Source organism: Hemicordylus capensis, chromosome 3, assembly GCF_027244095.1.
Source record: "Hemicordylus capensis ecotype Gifberg chromosome 3, rHemCap1.1.pri, whole genome shotgun sequence".
In the NCBI taxonomy this organism is placed as follows: Eukaryota; Metazoa; Chordata; class Lepidosauria; order Squamata; family Cordylidae; genus Hemicordylus; species Hemicordylus capensis.
Window position 1 is genome coordinate 282,461,689 of NC_069659.1, and position 20,997 is coordinate 282,482,685.

The window sequence follows — 20,997 nt, forward strand, 5'->3', positions numbered from 1 at the left end:
GGTAGGGCCACAGAAGAAGCACCAGTCAGAAGTAAAGGTCCAAAAACATGGAGAGCAGGAGGAAGAAGCAGCCACAGAAAAGAAAGGCAAGATTAACCTGACCCTGAGAAGTTAAGTTGGGAATGGTTCCTTACCCATGCACTGACTCAGCTACAGTCCATTTGACTGCCCTGTTTCCACAGACATTCCCAGCTTTTGATAGGACATCCTGCTAGTAATATAATCATTACTATCCAACACTCATCTCAGCCCAAACTTTAGAGAGATTACTTATTGAGGCACTTCACATGATTAGTGTGAAGCGCTGAGAGGGTTAGTGCGGGGAGAGCGGACTTAGCCTACTCTCTCCATACACGAGCAGAGCGCTTGCCCTGGGTGGCTGAATCAGCCACCCACATGACTACTGGCTCTGTCAAGGAGCTGGTAAGGGCGTGGGATCAGGGGCCGCCCAACCCCCAGAAGTCCCAGCATGCCCCGGGCAAGTGCGCGGGGCATACTGGGGAGATCTCGAAGGCAGGGAGGAGCCTCCCGTTTGGGGGTCTCCTCATGAGTCGTCATGGTATGGCATCTCACAACCCAAAAACCCAGGTTAGCGGAGTGCTCACGCTACTAACCTGGGTTAAGGGGAGGGGTTTTTAGGCGGGCTAGCTGCCAGAGAACCACCAGGCTCCCCTGCAAGCCCAGTGGCTCTCACGACCTCATGAAAGCAGGCTGGGCTGCATTAGCCTGCTTCGTGCAGTCATGTGAATAGCTTCACTATCATATTCCCTGGGCCTTGAGTCACTTGGAGCTATCTGCTCTGCAGACAACTGGGAGTAGTGGTACATCTTTGTACTCCTGCTATCTGTTTGTGGCCCAAGACTGATTCAGATGTTATGTTGTATGAGTTTACATATGTCTGTACACTCGTACACTTGTTTGTGTGAATGACTGTATCTGTGCTCTCTTTAAAAGTGAACCTGGATACAGGCCCTTCAAATACATGGTACAGATAGGAAATGTACTTCTCTATCTGTGTTCAGCATAACATGAATGACCATACCTACACCATACATGTGTTGTATGAATGTTGCATTGAACATAACATGTGAATGGGCCTACAATGTCATCTATATTGCATGGGGCTCTCTAGTAGGAAGGGAGCTGATGCAAGGATACTTTTGCCTGGTAGGAAGAGTCTGGTCTTCATGTCTCCTTCAGTCCTGTGATTCCTTTATGGCTGTTAATAGCAATAGAAACAAGCATGAAGTGACTTTAAAGAATACCTATTTGTATTTTTGAAATTGGAACTCGAGACCAGTTGTTATGCCTCGAGGCAGCAATTACATACCACTAGGGTTCACTGATATGACTCTGCTAGTCAATTGCATGTGTATGTTTTAATGAGGCATTTTCGTATATCACATGAAACACAACAACTTCAAAAGGGCTTCGGGATCAGGGGATGCATATGCTCAATGATACAATGACATCGTTGTATCGGTGTATCGTTGCATATGCTCATTATCGCATGCACACACACATATAGATATAGAAACAAATATTAATGCCAGCCCTTAAAATATTGAGCCTACTATTAAGTTGGCAGAAGCAGAATGCAGACATGCAAAGGGATCTGTGGATACTGACAGGACTGAGCAGGATGCCAGGCCCAGGCTACGATTATGGGTTGCCATATCCAAATCTTAATTAGTCTTCTTCAGCTCAAGGTACCTGAAGACAGTGGCTGACATCCTGACTAAATGTACTTGAGAAAGTCCAATTGAAATTAAAAGGGCAAGTTAGGCATGCCCTTTTGAATGTATTGTAAGCAAGCAGTATTGTACTGGATGGATGGGATATAAATATTTTAATAAATAAAATAATTTAAATGGAATTCCTCAAGTATTCTTACTAAGGATGTCAAGCAATGACTTGAGCAGGAGAAGCTAAAGTACAGACACCAGGTAAAAGGCCCTTTTGTTCTATAAATCAGAAATACTCTACCCCAACCCTGCTGTACGCATGACTGGTTAGACCCTGGTCAGACCCAGGTTTAAACAAACAGATTAGATTGACCACCACCACATTTTATTTTATTCATTGTTAAATTTGTATACCACTTCCATTAAAATAATCTCAAGGTGGTTTACAAGACAATTCAAATATAAAACAATAAAAACTGCACAATAAAAATTAATCTGGAGTATAAAAATATACACCTAATTAGAAACATTAACAATATAACCATAAGATACAAAGCAGCAGCAACACTCATATAAAAGCCCAGGTTGAAAGCCAAAATTTTACTTGCTTTCTAAAAACTGTGATGGAGACTGGGGAGCGGATGCACACCAGGGCACTTTCCAGACTAGCTGCTGGAACAGCAGCAAAATGCCTCCATTCGGGCAAGTTGCATTCAGAATGTAAGCAGCAGGGAGAGCAGTCTCGCAGCAACTCACAACCCAAAAAAAAAGCAACTTTTTCACGCTGGATATACGATGTCCTTGCTCTATGCTGCAGTGATTAAATTTGCAACAAGGCGCTGGAAATGTGAACGGCACCCTGCTGTCCAGGTAGGGACTACGGTGTCATGACGCAGGAAGTGTGGAAGCACACTTCCCTGATACGTCCTGACCCAGTTTTAGGGTCTAGTCTAGAAAGTGCCCAGGAGAGCATTCCAAAGTCTGGGGGCAATAACTGAGAAAGCCCTGTCCCACGTGCACTAAGGAAGAGCCTCCCTCGTTGTTGGCACACAAAGCAGCCCCCCCACCAAATGACCTCATTGAGTGGGCAGAAACCCTTGGGAGCAGGCAGTCCCTCGGGTATCCAGGGACCAGCCATTAAGGGCTTTAAAGGTCAAAACCAGCAGCTTGAATTGGACCTGGAAACAGATTGGCAGCCCATGTAGCTCTTTCAAAATGGGTGTTATATGGTCCCAGTGGGCAGCTGGGTATGAACTGCATGATCTGTACACCACAAAATTGGAGTGTACAGATTGCATGGTTTACGCCCACAGATGCTAAGCTCTAGCATGGAGGCCTCTGTGCAACTATGAATTCCAACACCTGCAAGTAACAATACCAGAGTCAAAATACCAACACTCCCTCTCAAAATATAGAAAGTTACTATCTGTACAGAGTTCTTGAGAGCAGCATTTGGGTGAGATATTATCAGAAATGACACCAACTTTAAATTATGTGTACTGTATTGTATCTAAAATGCATCATTATTTAAGCCCCATATCTCCCTGCTCCTCAAATAAGGTGTATTATGTTGTCTTCTATTTGTTCTCCAGACTCTTTAAGCTAAATGCAGTATAAAAAGCACACCTAAACAAGAGACGAGGTGTGTATGATTTTTATTGCTTCTAAATCCTTCAAATTAACATCACCACAAGCACTAAAAAAGCACAGGTGTGTACAAGGAACCCTAGCACCCCACATACACAAGAAAAAGAAGCCTACATAGCACAGAATAAATGAGGCAAAAGACACACATTATTGAATTCACTGGATGCCTGACCTAAAGCCTGTGCAGTCAGAGTCAAACAACATATTATTTTCTGTAGGCAATTGGCCTTTGCATGTTTGGATTCGGTTTTTTACTAAATAGCAGCTACAAGGGTCGAAATTGGAACTATGATGTGGGGAAGGGGGGCTTTAACTCTTGTTCCCTCCAACAATCCTAATCTGGATTAGGGAACGCCCTGTTGGGGACAAACAGCAGCTCTTGCGGTTATGTGATCTGGACTGGGACAATGGCAGGGGGAAAGGGTTAAAGTCCTCCTTCCCCACATCACAGTCCCAATCTGGATCTGGATCCTTGCAGCTGCTATTTAGAAAAGACATGCGTCTTAAAACTTTTGCCCCCCACTGCAGTCTCAATCAAGATTTAAACCCCCCCCCCGTGACTGCTTTTTTCAACAGAAACCTCCCATTGGTCCCCCACTGGGGCAAACAGCAACCAAAGGGGTCTATGGTAGTGACAAAGGGTTAAAGCCGTGCTCCCCCAACACCACATTTCCAATCCAGAATGGGGCACCTGTGGTGCTACCGCAAAAAACAAAACAAAACCAGAATAACCAGACAAGACCTAAATGAGTACTTAAAATACTGCTCTAGTGGATGCTGCATTTATTCATTTCATTTATATACCACTCATCCCAGCACAGTTCAGGGTGGTTTGCAGCAAAAATGCAACCCATTTAAAATTCAACATAAAACAAAATAAAAGCAGTTAAATATTAGCATAAAACTAGTTTTAAAAATCATTTAAAACAATCAAATATTATTAAAATATTATTAAAAGCCAGGCTGAAAAGATGAGTCTTCATGGCTCTCTTGAAGGCCTCCAAAGAAGATAAGATCTTTATACCCATGGGGAGCACGTTCCACAACCTAGGGACAACAACTGAGAAGGCCAAGTCCCAGGTTACCACCAGATGAACTGGTGGCAACCAAAGATAGACCTCTCCTGATTATCTTAATGAGTGGTGGGGATCTTGCAGGGAAAGGCGTTCTCTCAGGTAGCAGGGCTATTGTAGCCTCTCTATTTCCACTGACTAGGAACTTCCTGGTCAAAACATTCTGTCAGTTCCTAGGAAGGAAAAATTGGAGGTGGGGGGATTAAGGAGGCTGGAAGTGGGGTGCTGGAAGAGAAGACTACAGGTAACTGCCATGCCCTAAGGGACTTGCCTAGTGGTCTAGCTCCCCCACAGCTCTCCATCTTTGGATCATGTTTCTTGCAGTCTCTTCCATTTTATTCCTTCACTCCTGACCTCACAGCTCGGTCAGATCCTAGAAAGGAGGGTGATGTGAAGAGGCTTGAAGTGAGTGCTGGAGCTGGAAAGAAGTGGGTGGGAAGGCGGCAAGGGGCCTGGGATGTGCCCTGAGATCTCCAAACATGCCCATTAATCTGTGTACTTCAAGCTAGCAGACGGGTTGTTTTATAGCTGTTTCCCTTATACACAGGGCGGGGGGCAAACACAGGTTGCCTATGCCCTCACTATGCCACTAGAAATAAATATCTGTTGAAGTCCTCCAACTACTTTTCCCCACCCTCCATTATCTGCAGCAGTGTGGTACTGATGGGGAAATTGCTACATATTACTTTCAGTGCTCTTTCACACCTGTGTGTGTGTGTTTTTTGTCCTCTGATATTTTAAGGGTTTTTAAAAAAAAAAAATCCTTCAAGTAAATGAATGTAGCACAATGACCTGACTTGCAAGGACTTCTCCCTTAGGTGACCTTATAATCCAAACAAATTCTTCTGGAGGTTGTCAGGTTGGCTATGTTGCCTCACAGCAGGTGATCCTTTCCCCATTCAGTAACAGCAAGTCAGTGCTATAGATAGCAGAAAAGTCAAGAGTCCAGGATTGCTGCCCACACTTCAGACTTCAGTCTGATTCTCACCAGTGAAATCTTTTGGGACTAGAAAAACCCACATCATGAGCTACCCACACTTTTGTGAGCTTCCTTCTTTCCTGCCCCCAGCTTACCTTCCTGCTGGGCTTACTTCTGAGTCTAAAGCCCAGTTACGGGGATATAAATTCCTGCGTTGGACTGCAGAGAGGAGCGGGTTAGGTCCAGCATGCCTCTTTTCCTCTTAAAACTGGATATCCCACCCACTGCATTAGGGCAGACCCAGATATAAACAAATGGGTCTGCCATGATCATGGATGCAGTCATGAATAAAACTTCTAGTGTCATATTTGACACTTACATCCCATGCTATTCTTATATGTTTCAAGCAGGTAAAAATACCAAAATGTTTTAATCTTATTAAGTTACATCACTAAACTTATAACATAATAAAAATATGAAGAATGTCATTAAAATTACAAACCACAAAGGAGGAATCAACTACAGTTAATTACTAATTGGTGATTGTAGCTTCATACTTAGGTTCTCTAATTGGTTTGGGGTTGGACTGATGGACTCTCCACCCTCACCTGAATTGTACTCCTGCTCTTCCTCCTCCATCTGGTTGCTTCCATCTCCCTCACCCCTCTTGATCACTCCTCCATCCCCCTCACCCCTCTTAGTCGTGGCTGCAGCATTGCTGGTGCCTATTGGCCAAGCTGCAGCCCCCTATCCCCAGAGACCTACCCCCAAACCCCACTCCTGCTCCTCTCCACAGGAGCAGCAGCAGTGGTTGACTGGGCCCTTCCTCACTGCTGCCACCGCCATGGCCACTCATTCCCCTCAGGCCGCTAACAGGCCTGGGCCCACCCCTTGCCTGCCTGACTCCCTCTGCCAATGGCCTCAGTAGCCCCAAACAGCAGCAGTGGTTGACTGGGCCCTTCCTTGCTGCCAACCACCATGGCTGCTCGTTCCCCTCAGGCCACTGACAGACTCGGGCCCATCCCTCGCCCTCCCTTCTTTCTCTCTTTTCCCCTCCCTTCCTTTTCTTTCTTTCTCTCTCCTCCACTCACTCTTCCCCTCTGTCTTTCTTCCCCTCCCTTCCCCCCCTGCTTCCTGAGTTAACATCTACAGTAATTACAGAGTCTGATCTAATTCATACAACGGCAACCTCCTTTCTCCCGAAGGGCCTCTTTCCTCCCTCACAACCTCTCTCTTCGCAGACCCCTGCCCACTATCTATCTATTTATTTATTTATAAAAATAGATTCCTCTCCTCTACAATCAAGAACATCTTCCGACCAGTAACAGTTGCATTCCAACTGACCTTAACCATCACAGGCTCCTCCTCCCTATCTACATATGGAATCCCCACTGCCCAATCACCATGGTGCTTCTGCTCTCACATGCTCCTCCTCCCTATCTGCATATGGAATCTCCATTGCCCAATCACCATGGTGCTTCTGCTCGTGAACTCTCACGAGAGCTGCCACACACAGAATTAGCTACGAATACACCTTAGAGAATTATATAGATAGATAGAAGATAGAAGATTGTATTAATGATTAATTCAATTAAGTAACTTTAAAGATATCATACTATCAATATTCTTCCCCTGCCCTCACCCACACAGCCAGGGCACACTGAGGCCCACTAACCACAACATTTCTGGCATCAGGCCTGTGCACTTATCAAAAAGGTACAGTTGCCTAAGAACCTTATCCATAACAACAGGTGGGAAAGTTTTCAAAGGAATAAGGAGGGGGGAAGAGAAGAAACACAAGCAGAATCACAGGAGGACGGGGGTGGGGTCAAGTGCCCCCAGACAAGTAGCCCAACCTGAACTCTTGGACTGCTGTGTTAACTTGAAAAAAAGCACTTTTCACATACACTTTTCACAAATGCATGGAAAATATCAGTGTAATACTTTGTAAAACAAAGCAGCCAAGAAAATGAAAGACGGCGAGGTTTTAGAGAAAAACACAACACAACTAGGGAAAATGCAAAATAACTGAGGAGCACAGATTTAAATATATATCACAAAAAGGACGTAGACAGCTTACAGAGCTCTTACATGAGAATGAACAGTTACTTTCCAATAGGAACAAATACAGATAAGCTAAGTAACTGCTAACAGACTGAACTTTGCACAACCTCCACTGAATGAGCTGGTAACACCTCAAATGTCACCACTATTCTAACACACCATGCTGAAGGGAAAGAGGAAAGAAACTATCCAAGGTTATGCATGATTACAGAGCCTTAGAAGTGGTCCATAGCTATGATGTGTTGCAGTCTCTGTTAAAACCACGAAGATTTTATTGCTTATAAAAACTGAGATTATTGACCAATCACTATGGAATTTGGTATAAAAGGTCTCCTGAGTGAGGGCTGCAAGCTGTCCAGACAACCTCAGAGACACTGATGCACAGCTCTCATGGTCATGCTCCTGGCAGCAAAAACCAGCTTTTGTGGGTAAGGGAGAGAAGTGAAATAGTGGAATAAGGTTAGAGTGATGTAAACCTCCAGCCATTTTGGTGCTGCAGGGCTACCATTTCCACGGATGTAGCCCTGCATCTCATGTCAGCCAACATACAGAGGCCTTTCACAGGACTGGGCATGTGCTGGGTGGCAGGGTCCATCTCACCTTCCTCCCAGACAATGAAGTAAATGTTGCTGGGAGAGCAGAGCACTGCAACAAGCAATACAGATCTCTGGAGGCCAGGACGATGCGTCTTGGCCTCCAATATCCCTCAATGCACTGTACAACAAGCACTGTGCATTGGGGGATTCCTGACACTCGCTCTAGGTGCAAGCAGCCCAAGCAGACACATGATCCCAGCTGCCTGGTTAAGGGCATACTCATACAAGCAGGGTATGGAGCTGAGTTTGGTGGCACTGCAGCATCGGAATCTGTGTGGATCCCGGCAATTCTCACAGGCAGCCATTCCTAGGCTTGGCTGCCCAAGCCTGGGCTTGGCTGTTCATGAGAACAGCCTTACAGTCTCATGTTATGTTTGCTTACAACTTTGGCTCCATAGAACCAGATTCTGCCTTGGTCTTTCAGCCCTAGTCCATTTCTTCTGAAGGTTTGGGTTGACACTAAAGCTGGCACAAGTGCTAAATAATTATTGGTTACTTGTTGAAACGAACGATGTGGAATGCCCATTGGACAGAATGGCGAGAACAATGCCAATCTGAAAATACATTTTCATTCACAGAATCTGTTAAGGGCTGTGAAAGAAAGAATAGAGGGAAGCTGCATTTTTAGGACAGGGAGTGGGGGGCAAGACAGTACAGAATAATGACAGACACCAGTAGAAAATTAAGTGGAATGGATGAAATTATAGGAATTTGTTGCAGCAGCAAAGATGGAACTGGATTTAATTAGAGGATCAATGCAAACGGGAAGAATGACCATGGTACTTTCCAGACTAGCTGCTCAACAGCAGCAAAATGCCTGCATTCAGGCAAGTCACATTTGAAACGTAAACAGCAGGGGAGCAGTCTCGCAGAAACGAACAACCCGAAAAAACAGCAACTTTTTAATGCCGAATATACGATGTCCTAGCTCTATATCGCAGTGATTAAATTCGAAACAGGGCATTGGAAACGTGAATGGCACCCTGCTGTATCTATAGCACACTTCCGAGATACGATGAGACCCCATTGAAGGGTCTAATCTGGAAAGCGCCCATGTGGTGAAATAGGTGCATAGGCAGCTAAGGGGATGCCACAGGTGCCACATGCTCAGGTCCCCTATTTCGAGGGCCCCTGGCTTCTCCCCAGATTCCAATAGCACCTGTTCACTTGCCTGCTGCCCATTCTGAGATATCTGAGGGACTGTTTTTGTGTCCAGGTTGGACGCTGAACCACCACCCCCACATTACCTGCTCACTGCTCCTCTGAACTCACCTACCCTGAAAGAAGTCTGTGCAAAGCACAGACATGTTGCATTCATCTGTTCCTTCCTTCCGTCCTGCAACCTCATGCCTTCCTCCTCTAATTTCCTTTGCTGACCTGGCCCCAGGGAGTGTAATGGGGGTACACCATGGAGAAGGCAATTGTGAGCTCGCTGCTTCCATCTGGGAATGTGATTGAGGGAGTGTGTTTCTTCCTATTGAGGAAGGAACTATGGATTGGGAGGGAGTCGGACTTCCTCCTTTTGGTGGGGGAAGCTGAGATACTTATTTAAAAGGTGAGCAGCATAGCACTGATTCTGTCATATGACCCATGAATTAAGATGGCATTGTGACTCTACTGGATGTAGAGATTAAGATTTGGCTCCGGAGCAGATTGCTGTTCTCAGCCTCAGTGTTGAAAACAGAGACAGAAGAAGAGGTGTAATAATAAGGAAAGAGTCAATACGGAGTGGGAAAACAGGGAGGACGCTATGGGCATTACTTCAGATTCTTTTCTAAATGTTTAATATGCTAACACAAAATTAATTAATTCAGACATTTCATAATGCTTCATTTGAATATAGCACAGCCAATTAATTTTTCTGTACAATTGTAAAGTCTAATCTACTAACTAATTGTAAAGTCTTTACTAACTGTAAAGTCTAATCTACTAACAAGTTTTGGAAAAGATATTTTAAGTTCACTTACTCTGGAGCAAACTTCTGGCAAGGAGCTCTCATCAAGCAAATCACTTCTAATACAGACTATTTTTTTCATATTATCTTCCAGAAAAGCCAATATGTCATTTGCAAAAATGGTGGAGACCTTACAGAACTTGTCAAACTTCCCAAAAATACTGTTCAGCAGACTTTCATGAAAACATGAATGTGTTGCAATGCTTTATAAATCTAATCAGAGCAAAAGGCATTACAAGAAGTCCTCAGACTTACAACATAATTGGTTATTGAAAACTCTTAAGTCAAAACATCTTAATTTAGAACTAATTTTCCCATAGGAAACAATGTTATAAATGGGGGGTTGGTTCCTAAACTGCTGTCAAAGCTGGTGGTGTGTCAGTCACAGATGTGCAGACATGCAGCAGAGAAGCTGATGGTGGAGAATCAGAAGTTACTCACCCTTGCCACTCCTTTCCCAGTCCCTTCCTTGCTCTTTCTCTCTTTTCCATGGAAGGAAAGGGCAGCTTACCTCCATTTTTTTCTCCTTCTTGGCAAGGAAGAAGAGTGGCAAGTGGCATGTGGGCTAGGAAAAGGCTAGGCTTTTTTACAGTGCAGCAGCTGAGCCTGGAAGAGGAGAAGCCAAAAAAGCAGAAGGAAGCCTCTTGGACGGGTCAACCTCCATCAGCCATTGAGTGGATTCTCCTTTCCTGTGACAGGCATTGTACATTTGAAACAAGGTGGCAATTTACAAGGGTCTTCTGTTTGTCTAAACCCAGTCAAAAGTAAAAAGACTGCCTATATTGTGCTGCAATCCTATGCATGTTTATTTAGGAGTAAGGTCCAAAGACTACACGAGCTCTCCAAATGAGCTGTGTGGAGAGCCGTAAGGGGTTTCATGGGGAGAGTGGTATTCTGTAGGAATGGTACCCCCATGGATAATGAGGTCCTCCTGTATATTTCATAGAATTCAAAGGGCATTAAAATGCATCATGATTTCCATACTAAAATATACCACCTGCTATTAATGAAATAAAACTGTAATACATTTAGCCACTTGGCCACAGTAAGCAATGCTCTATAAGTGATAGTATCACTTTCCAGCCAACATAATTGTGGCTGTAACTTACTGTGGCTGTAACTTATTCCTCTTCCATCCCTTTAGAGCTGAAACAGTAAAGCACAGTGGTGCTCTTTCCAGTTCCAACTACATATTTGTAGTCCAGTCCCCAACTACATATGCATCTGGAAGGTGATGCTACTACCTTGCTGCTATCTTGATAGGGCCAAAAGTAGAAACAGGGAAGTGTGTTAGTTTTCCTTTAGCCCAGAAAAGAGTACTGCTGCTGTAGCTGTTGGAGAAGAGGAAATAGAGAGGAACAAGAGGAATGATGGTCAGGAAGAAGAAGGTGGACTCCAGTTGCCATTTCTTTAAAGGTCCTGCTCCTGTGCTTTTAGTATCAGTCAGCCTGATTTGTAGAAATTTGGCAAATTAAGCTTTTTCTGGCATAGAAAGAAAGTAGTGGGAAAAGAAAGCTTTGCATGATTAATTCCTGTAAATTGGGCTTTTGTCAAAGGCCTAAAAGATGTGAGTTTGGGGCAGCATACAAATATACCAAACAAACAAACAAATAGCAAGGTCAGTAAAAGGGTTGGTAACTGCAAGGTGGATGGAAGTGTGAGTGAGAAAGTCCAGTGGAAAAAGGAGTAAGCAGCAGTGTGAAACAAAAATGTCTTTGCAAGGTTGAAATGAAGTTTAAGAATTAAAACACAATCTATTGATATATCATATGTTTGATTGGTAGGAAACGCCTTCAAGGAGAACTTTCCCAATCAAGTCATGCTAGGTTTTGTTTTCATGCAGGCCACAAACTTAATAAGAATATATTCCTAAATGTGTGTTTATTGACTTATATAAAATATATGACACACGCAGTTTTTAGTCTGCTGTGTGACAATGGCTATATTTAGTGAAGCACTACTTTTTGTTATTAAACTCTTTCTTTGCAGAACTGCATCCAGAATAGTCGCTTCCATTGTGGAACTCCAGAATCATCATAGGTGGTAAAACTCCTATACATTTCATCAGTGTCACATTTCAGTTAATTTGTGTTTTTGATTGCTACCACAAAACATTAGATGAAGCTCTTCTCACGATCAGTGAGAAATGCTTTGAGGCTAACTGCAGGGAAAGCGGGCTTGGCCCGCTCTCCCCACAGACAAGCAGCCACTCATAACTGGGCAGCCAGATTGGCTGCCCACACAACTGCTGGCTCAGTCATGGAGCCAGCAGGGGCAGTGGGGATTGGGGGCCACATGGCACCCGGAAGTTCCAGGATGCCCCACGTGAGCGCATGGGGCATTCTGGAGAAACCCCCAAGCCCGGGAGGCTGCTTGCAGCCTTCCGGCCGGGGATCTACTCATGTGTCACGCGACACGGCAACACACGAGCAAAAAGATGAGGTTAACAGAGTGCTCACTCCATTAACCCTGTCTTAGGGGAGAGTGTTTTAGGTGGGCCAGCTGCCTTGTGAGCACCAGACTCGCTAGCGAGCTTGGTGGTTCCCATGATCTCTCGAAAGCGGGCTAAAATCCCTTCACCCACTTTCCAGTGATCGTGAGAATAGCTTCTAAATGTGCTATAAACATAACCCCATGTCACATGACTGCTAATCACAGACAGAGAGCAAATTGAAGCCAGTCACTGCACTCCTAGATGGCCATGTGAATGTGTCCTGAAGTTAAAGTGAGGAACTGAAGGTGTAACAATTTTTACATCAGAATTACTCTACGTAATCTCAGTCTTGTGGGAACTGAGACATCCCAGTATTCCAAGCTGACACTCAAACCTGCTGATATAATGCCAGAAGCATGAGGTATCAAAAGATCAATTAAACAACTGAATTAACAGAAGCTCTGATAAAGGGTATTTAATATTGTTTTCTATTATAGGTGGACCTTGTTACACGTGGTCTCGACACCCACAGTTTCGTATATCCACAGTTGGGAAATGGAGACCCAGCCTCAGTACGTTGTTGGAAAAAATGGTAGGTAAAGTTTTGCTTATCTGTGGTTTCAGGGTGGCTGGTAATGACCTCTGAGGTCATTTCTGGCCACTATTTTGCGAAATTGAGCCATTTTGTGGCATTTTCTTTTTTAAAAAAAATCTGCATTTTTTGTGGGAAATTGCCTGAATTGGGAATTGGTGGGGCATTTCTGGACAGTTAGAGACCTGAGGAGCATTACATGGTTATGTTGTTTCTGCCTTTAAAAGCACTTTATTTGCCTTTTTTGCCCCCAGGAACCTAACTGCCCAATGTCCATTCACTCAATGCCTTGTTATCCGCATTTTTGTTATCCACAGTTTCCACCAGGAACAGAATCCCTTCAGATAACAAGGACCACCTCTGCTTATTTAGTATTAATAGTGATCATTGACTTCCCACAAGGATGGCTCACAAATAGTTAAAATATTCAAAGCAAGCACAAGTACCTGTTCTTTGGTCCTGTTTCAAAGACTCTTCCCATGGCTTTTGAAGGTTTATTTCGCTGTAACTCCCACTTATGGTGTTATGGGCCTTATTCACAAATAAGAGTAAATAAGATTGCAGCCCTACATTGGTTAAACTTATATCATGTACAGTTCCCTGCGGCTGTTGGGAAAGATGCTTAGAATCTCCTGGCTTTGCATATAGGATATTGGTTGTTAAGTAAGTGCTATGAGATAGCAGGAGAGAACCTTATAAATCACATTCCACCAGCCTTCCAATTAATGCAGGTTCCAGATATCCTCCATATAGTTTCTATTCTGAACTTAACTCTTCACCATGTTTGGCTCTGACTGTATAACCCAGCTAGAAAAATTAAGAGGGAAGAAGCAGATCTTCAGCATTTTGCTTCTAATTAGCTACTCTTTCCATTTGCAAGCTACAGAGTCCTAATGCAAAATACAAAACAGGATTAATTAGGAGGCGGCTTATAAAGTACTTTGCATGTTAGAAGCACTACAACTGGTAAGTTAAAGACAAAAACAGAACCACTCTAGGCAAGACTTCTCAGCACAGGTGCTTGTCCTTTGTACCTGATGTATAATTCAATGAGAGATTCTCCCGTTAGCCCTTCTAATCTGGTAGACTGATCACGTTTCTTGGGCTCTTACCAGAGCACCTGTAATATACTATTCCTTTTTTCACTGGCCTACACACACTTTTCTACAAGGAATACAAATAGTCCACAAAGCAGATGACAGAAGACAAGCCGCAAACCACCTGTCAAAGAGAAGACTGTAATACTACTACAGTCAAAGAGGATTTCACTGAGAATATGATTAAGACAGCTTAGAGACCAGCTGGTTGAAGGCGATCTCGGTTACCTCTGATTGCTTTAGTTCTTTGAAACTCTTTAATTTTGTTTTTCTCAAATCTTTTCCTTTCCCACAATAAATATCTATTAAGATATCTGCTGCCCAGAAGTTTATGAGCACCTGCTTTCCAGCATCTCAAAAACACAGATTGAAATTTAAGCCATTTAGAAAGAGATCTGTATAATTGGCTTCATAATGTACAAAGTAATTTGAACATAATGAAAAGTGAATACATTCTGCAGAGATACATGGACAGAATATGGCTTTGAAAACACCATCTATCATTCTGAGAATCTCCCATTTTCTTTAAAAAGTTCCAGACATCAAGACTGAGAAGAAAAATTCATGAAGCTGTAGAGGCAGGGTGCAGAGATATGATGTGAAACCATGGTGTCATGCCATAAGAATGAGCTAAAGGGAGCCATGGATTGCATACTCCCCCTGCCCTCGTCTTCTCCACATGTGAAAGAGGGGCAGTGAAAGATTTTTCTTTCACTAGAGAAACTGCAGTTTGTTAATGAACCAGAGTTAGAACAAAACTGCGGACTGTTCTTAAAGTGAAAGCAAAAGCTTTCACTCTCCTCCTTTCACAGGGCGGGGCGGGAGGGGTTGGGCAGTACAACAAGTCCATGGTTCCTTTAGGCTCATTTGTATTCTGTCCTCTTCCAAAGATCTTAGAGCAGTTATACCAGTGGAATTCCATGTCACGTGATTACCAAAGCTTTTATGGAGTTTTACAGTCATCGTTCGTGACAGATGTTAACAAAATCCCTGAGCACATTCCTGAAGAGTATCCATAATTAACATCATCAACAGGTATGAGTCTGACTCAGAGGCTAATGAGTCCACTTTGGAGGAAGAAGAGCATCTATTTATCTTATTTATATTTTATTATATAAATCTTATATAATAAGATATAAATCTTATATAATAAGCATCTTATCTTATTTATTTATTATTTCTCTGTGTAAACTGCCCTGAGCCGTTCTTGGAAGGGTGGTATAGAAAATGAATAAATGAATGAATTAATCCACTCATCCTTGTATGTTGGGCAACCGCAACCTTGTTTCAAAGGATCTGCCATGGATTCAAATGAGGAATTTGATTATAAAGAGCGGGGTCACAGACTTTGGAACCGAATCCTAAGGACTGCCTCTTTAAGGAAGTGGACATTCCTTACAAATCTTGCAATGTTGTCAAAATAAAGGCCCTTTTCAGCCATCATCAAGCCAAGCTGGCTATTGACCTTCTCAATCCTTCTGCACCCTAGGGCCATGTTATACCATTCTTAGTGCTATGTAAGTGCTATTAGACATTCTGCATTGTCAGCCAGTATATCAATTAATTAACATCGAGATTTTTAAAAGATTGACACCATACATGAACATTCATTGGAAAAGGATGAAGAGCAATTAGTGAAATGTTTGCTGAAGTCAAATATTATTCCATGCTGAGTAATCTGTAATACAGATCTGTTGGTGCCTGTAGTTAGTGCTGACAAATTTATATGTGAACATATGGATCAAGATCAAAAACTGCCTCCTACTGAGTCAGTCTACTGGTCCACCTAGCTCATATGGTCCACACTATCGGGCAATGGCTCTCCCAGGTTTTCAGGTAAGAGAAACACACCCCAGGGTTTCAGATGGGTATTTCCAAGACCTGGAGATGCCAGGGATTGAACCTGTGATCTTCTGCATGCAGAGCAGATGCACTACCACTGCACTATGGTCACATCCCATCCCAACCTCAATTGGCCAACCTCCCTATACTTTAGCTGATGATGACAGGTGTGCTTGATGAAAGGAAGTATCAATGAGAACAGCAGCATTCTGGCAGCATCTAACAACAACAAGAAGCTTTCAGTCCTACCTAGTGGGCCAGGCCAGGGTAAGTATCAGCAGTGGATCCCACAGAGCACTTGGTCCCTGGCAAATGCTCTAAGATGCCATGTTTTAATGCCTATCCTGGTATGGATTCCCCCATCAAAGTGTCCTGAGGTTGTCTTAATTTGGCTATATGTACAGCATCAGGAACCAAATAGTATTCTGAGCTATTTGAACTACAATGTTTCTAGCTATTCTCCTGGATCTTCTTAAAATTCCTGATGTGATACCAAAGATCAGTCACTGTGTGGGACACTCCATTTTGGGTAGTATAATAAATGGTAAAATAAATTATCCAGCAGACATGGGTGTCCTTTAAGAATGCTGGAAGGCTGGAGTGATATAGAAAGCAATTTTTCCAAAGTTATGTCTTGTATGTGCGAATTCTTGACCTGCACTGTTATGATCCCTAAATCTACTGAATGGGTAAAGCAGTAGGCAAGCATAACTATAAGGCAAAGTCAGAAGTTCTTAAAGGAAATGAGAACAAGCCTTCCAGAAGTCTCCTTCCTACCTTCATTTGCAAGAACAGCTGGGAGGATGGAACCAATCCAAGGAAGGCAAAGATACAAATCCTGTAGTTGAAAATATTTCCTCCTTCAGGTGCAATAAGCCGAAGTTCAGGAGTAAGACCTGCCATGGCACAGCCCAAGACCCGCATGGCTACTATCATCTTGAAGGCAAAGCTGCTTCAGAGTTATTCCAGTGTTGTGAAAGGAAATATCTGTGGCTTTTATGGCTAGTTAAGTTTATGCTTAATATTTTTCATGCCTGTAAAGCAAGATTCGTTTATAATTTTCAGTCTCCAGTTGGACAATACAAGCTCAGTGAACAGCAACTTGTGCTTGAAGCTAGAGCTCATAATAAAATGCCTTTGAAGATATCAGCTTTGAAGATGGTTCCACTGTTTAAAAAATAATCCCTTTGTAGTGATGTTCCTAAAAACTTGAAATAATGATGGGGAGAAAGATGGGAAAATCTTTTTGGGGAATGTTGTCAAACCAAAGATTATACCATAAACATGGACAATTCATTTACCTTTTGAGGAAGCAATAATGCTAAAGTCATCCTGAAGCAACATATGACAGTTCAAAAGCTGTCACATCCAAGATGCTAGCTATCCAAAGTAGTTATCACAGTTTCCCTTTACAATTGCCAGTAGCAAACCAAACACCTGTCTCCCTCCATGTCAGCACTCTCCTGGTTAGCAAGGAACCATTTAGCTTAATCTTCCCTCTTCCTGAACAAAATTCTTTTAAGCTGCTATTCTAGACATTAAATGAGGCATCTGCTCCTCTACATTGCTACTCGGCAGTTAACCATGCACTCCACATTCTGTTGGGTTTATTTGGGTACCTCCCAACATGACCTCTGTGGCATATATTATCATTTATTTACAGTCAACGACCAAATAAACACTACAGCAAAGAACAATACAATACAATAACATAAATAAAAATTTAAAAGCCAGTTTGCAGACACCTTATTTTACACGCCCCTGAACAAAAACAAGCAATCCTATGAGTAACTTCTTCATGCTTATCTCCTAAAAAATAAACAATAAAATGTTCCTCAGACCAATCCAAATGTTTCTTTTGATGGGGGCGATCTGAATGGAATAGGCAATATCATAAAAAGGGCAGTTAAACAAAGTATGTGTTAATGTTTCCGCCTCAGCAGCTCCACATGGGCACAAATGTTCCTCCAAGTGGATCCCTCGAAATCTGCCCTCCAAAACAGCTGAAGGGAGGACATTAAAACAGGCCTGAGAGAAGACCGTTCTCAGCCTGGGTATAGGCAAATGTGTAAGGTATGCAGCTGGCCTCAGGTAATTTGAAAAGCTAAGATAATTCTATCTGGAAGCAATCAAGCTAAGGTCACTCTGCTTTTCTATGTCTCTTACCCTCTGTGTAATGATTATTATTTTTTTTTGGCCTGATCATAATATAACAATCATACATATTGCTCCGAAAGGCCCCTATGTGGCATGTAAGCTTCTACTGCTCCAGTAACATTGGTTCAAATCGGTTAGACTGTCCACAAGTTAGTGCACTTGCACCTCCAAAGTTTATGTATCTGCCATCTTGAACTGAGGTGGATGACATTGTCACAATCTTTGTCATTGAGCTGTCCTTATGTGTCCCTACAGCTGCAGCAAATTTGGTTCAGATCAGTTAAGTGCTTCACAAGTTAGCCCACTTGTGCCTCAAAAGTGTATGTGTCCGACATCTTGAATTGGCGTGGATAACATCATGACAAGCTATGCCACTGAGGTGTCCGTGTGTGTCACTCACTGCAACTGTACCCAATCTGCTTCAAATAGGTTAGGCAGTCCACAAATTAGCCCACTTGTGCCTCAGATGTTCATGCAGCTGCCATCTTGAATTGGAGTAGATGACATCATCACACACCACACCCTGTGGGCATCCCTATGTGTCCCTACATCTGTAGTAAATTTGGTTCAAATTGGTTAAGCGGTTCACAAGTTAGCCCACTTGCGCCTCCAAAGTTTACATGTCCTCCATCTTGGATCAGGGTGGATTACATCATCACAAACTATGCTGTTGAGGTGTCCCTATGTGTCCCTACAACTGTACCCAATTTGGTTCACATTGGTCCAGACGTTGTGAAGTTGATGGGGTGGGGGAACACACAGAAACACACACAGAATGCCGGGTGATCTCATAAGCCTACTGGAAAGTAGGCTAAAAAATGAGAAGCCCACCCTGCTCCTCTGGTGCTGGTGTTATTTTCTTTGAGTGGATTCACACATAGTACAGAACTTACTTGCAATCTCATTTACCAGTTGTCTGCGATCCTGTGAATGTGCAACCAAGACCTTGTCAGCTCTAGTAATGTTCCTCCTTAGGTTTACACTACATCTCACCATCATTAACTCCTGGTTTGTTCCAGGCAAGCCAGCTCCCTTCGCAATCAGGACCAATGGTTGCAAAGCAGATTATGTAGGGAAGGCTTGCCAGTCAAAGGGCAGTGAAGGACAGGCTGGGACAGTATCCAGGACCTTGCTGGGAGGCACAGACAGGGGATATACTTCTGGCTCAACTCAAGCTGTTTCCAACAAACCAATATATGTGACCATCTATGGCACCAATTTCATGTTCCAGCTACAGCCTGAGCTGCTTGAACCCTAGGTTACGCACCATGTGTGAACTCACCTTTCGTTTCCAGATCAACAGTTATTTACTCCTGACATATAAGATAACCAACATTTAGGATAACCAACTTTTGCTTTCAGAGGTACTTGGCACCTGGGCAGAGCCAAGAGGTGGGCTTGGCAGTGCTAGCCTGGAGAAGAGTAGAATCTAGAGCAGTGTTTCTCAACTGCCAGTCCGCAGACTGGGGTCCATGAGGCATCACTAATAAAAATCATCACCTAAAAAAACAATTTCGGGCTGGTGGAGGTTCTCCGGAACTCATTCCCAGGCAGCCTTTGCTATTGGATAACGTTCATTTCACTTCCTCAAAATCAGGGCTGCTCAACTTCAGCCCTCCTGCAGATGTTGGCCTACAACTCCCATAATCCTTGGCTATTGGCCACTGTGGCTGGGAATTATGGGAGTTGTAGTCCAAAAACAGCTGGGGGGCCTAAGTTGAGCAGGCCTGCTCAAAATGAACATTACCTACCAGCGAGGGCTGCCTGGAAATGAGCTCCAGAGAGCTGCCCAAAATTGTTTTTTGGGGGGGTGACACCCTTATTAACTGCTGGTCTGGGATACTGCGCACAAATAATATACTGGTCCATGACTCCAAAAAAGGTTGAGAAACACTGATCTAGAGGACCAAGATGTCTCTGGAATACTACAGAAGATTGTAGGAGGCCTGATGGCTTATGAATAAAGCCTGGTGTGTAGAGTCAATAGCAATCACCCTTTATCAAACTAGCTTTGAAGTTTACTGATTGTTCAGATCCAACACTGACATAACACAGTTTTTGTGGGCAGACCAACAAAGTGTCCAGCTGGCAGCCCTAGTTTGTGAAAGCAGTTGGCACTGAAAACAAAGGGATCTAATCTGCTTTCTATCGGGTTTTCCATGAAAAATAAGGGTAATTGCTGTAAATCAATTCAAAGGAGAGGAAAAGCAAAATCCAATCAGAGTTAAGGAAATCAGTTAAGAAAACAACATAAGTTTTCCTTGCTGAAGCAGGAAAATCAGGCACTAAAGAACAAGAAAGAGTTAGGTAAAAAGAAAGCAAACAGTAAGGCTATGCACACAACCGCCATGGGGACAGGCAGGGTGGAAGGGTTTGTCAAACTTACCATCCCCTCAGATGATCCTTCATCGCTGGTTGGACGCACATATCATACTTCCACACAATCCACACTGCTTGGAGCAAGACAGATCTCTGGAGACCTGGAGAATGTGCATCCCAGCCTCTGGACATCCCACAATGCACTACGCAACAATCACAGTGCATTGGAGAAATCCCCCAGAAGTTGGGTGCTCTAGGCGTCTGACTCTGTGCGTTTTCAGGCTCCACGCAGCCTGAGCACCTACACACAACCCCGGTGCTGGGTTAAAAGTAGTGTTAGGTGGGGAAGCAAAATCAAGATCAGCCCTGATTCCAGCCCTGCACACAAGCAGCCTAACCGATGCTGGGCTGCTCTTACCTGGGTTAGGCTGCTCGTGTGAATAGCCTCAATAACAGCCAAAGACAGCCAGAAAGAGGTCAGGGTAAACATATAGAGGTCCTTCACATGACCTCACCAGGGAGTGGGGGTGGGCTGTGGGGAAAGGCAGGAGCTTGTCTGCCTTCCCAGGCAGAGGAGTGGCCGCCGCCCTCCCCTCTGCCAGGCTGTGCATCCACATG

The 20,997-nt window shown here is 43.6% G+C and overlaps 1 protein-coding gene across 7 annotated transcripts in view; it reads right to left on the reverse strand.

The window, feature by feature from the left end:
• Positions 1-20,997, reverse strand: part of NEURL1 (neuralized E3 ubiquitin protein ligase 1) — a 265,752-nt gene that overhangs the window by 183,266 nt on the left and 61,489 nt on the right. The window contains exon 1 of one of the 7 annotated variants that reach the window (XM_053311890.1): positions 11,183-11,238. The exons of 5 other annotated variants lie outside the window; for them this stretch is intronic. The gene's annotated coding sequence lies outside the window, so the exon portion shown is untranslated. Of the gene's footprint in view, positions 1-11,047; positions 11,144-11,182; positions 11,239-20,997 lie in introns of those variants that run through there. One more of the 7 variants, XM_053311889.1, reaches the window with a different exon arrangement.